This window comes from Mustelus asterias, unplaced genomic scaffold (genome assembly GCF_964213995.1).
Source record: "Mustelus asterias unplaced genomic scaffold, sMusAst1.hap1.1 HAP1_SCAFFOLD_3121, whole genome shotgun sequence".
NCBI classification, from domain to species: Eukaryota; Metazoa; Chordata; class Chondrichthyes; order Carcharhiniformes; family Triakidae; genus Mustelus; species Mustelus asterias.
Window position 1 is genome coordinate 38271 of NW_027593066.1, and position 1066 is coordinate 39336.

A 1066-nucleotide genomic window follows, 5' to 3' on the forward strand; every position below is an offset into this window, starting at 1 on the left:
GGGTGCTTGTCCTGGCGGCTTGTCGACGGGACCACGGTGAACGGCCACTGTGTGACTCCGCAGGGAGACGTTCTGGTGCAGTCAGGGGCCTTTTTGTCTCCCGCCGCGGTGAAGCTTTGGTCGCATTCTAGTCACTCTCTTCAAAGCCCGGTGAGGGGTACCTGTTCATGCTCACCATTCCTCCGGCACCCGTGTGCGGAGGGTGGGTGCGAGGTTTAAAGATTCGTTGTCCGCCTGTCGGTCCGGTCTGGTCTCGTGCTGACTTGAGCGAGCGTCCACCGCGTTCGAGAGAATGTGCCTGTCCGCGGGGGCAGCCGCGCTTGCGAGCGTTCCGCCGCGCCCCCTTCCCCAGCCCGCCGAGGTTGGGGCGTGCGGGGTCGGCTTGCGCCCGTAGCGTCGGCCTGTCCTCCGCGGCTTGCACCCGACTCAGTCCGCTGCGGCCTCGCCTCGACTCTCGAGCCTACCGCCAGACGGTGACACCAGAGAACTCTGCCTCTGGCTGTTGCGGGGCGTGACGGCGCGTGGCGGGCCCCGGCCCCTCACCCACGCCGGCACTCAACGCCTGCGAGCGCCCTGATTCCTCCTTTTTTTCGCTTGATTGTCGCTCGAGTGCGTGCGCCTCCGGGCTCACGCCGTGGTACGCGCCAGGCTGGGGCTCCACCGTCACGTCGGCGGGGGAGCGTTTTGCGCGTCCCAGGATCGGGCAACCGATCCGAAACCCGATACAACTTTTAGCGGTGGATCACTCGGCTCGTGCGTCGATGAAGAACGCAGCTAGCTGCGAGAATTAATGTGAATTGCAGGACACATTGATCATCGACACTTTGAACGCACTTTGCGGCCCCGGGTTCCTCCCGGGGCTACGTCTGTCTGAGGGTCGCTTGACAATCAATCGCACTTCGCGCGCATCCGTGCGCCGAAGAGCGCGGCTGGGGTGTCGCAGAGGTGCCGTCCTCTCTGTCCCCCTAAGTGCAGACCCAGAGTAATCCGCGTCGGAGAGCTTGACCTCTTGGGTGCCGGCGTCCGCCTCCGGGCTCGTCGGCACTGCCCGCTCCGCACTGGCCCA

At 65.4% G+C, this 1066-nt stretch overlaps 1 non-coding gene across 1 annotated transcript; it reads left to right on the plus strand.

Annotated features, from left to right (window-relative positions):
* Window positions 1–726: 726 nt before the first annotated feature.
* Window positions 727–880, plus strand: LOC144490299 (5.8S ribosomal RNA). Its single transcript, XR_013497214.1, has one exon. It is a non-coding gene; the product is annotated as a 5.8S ribosomal RNA (ribosomal RNA).
* Window positions 881–1066: the final 186 nt, after the last annotated feature.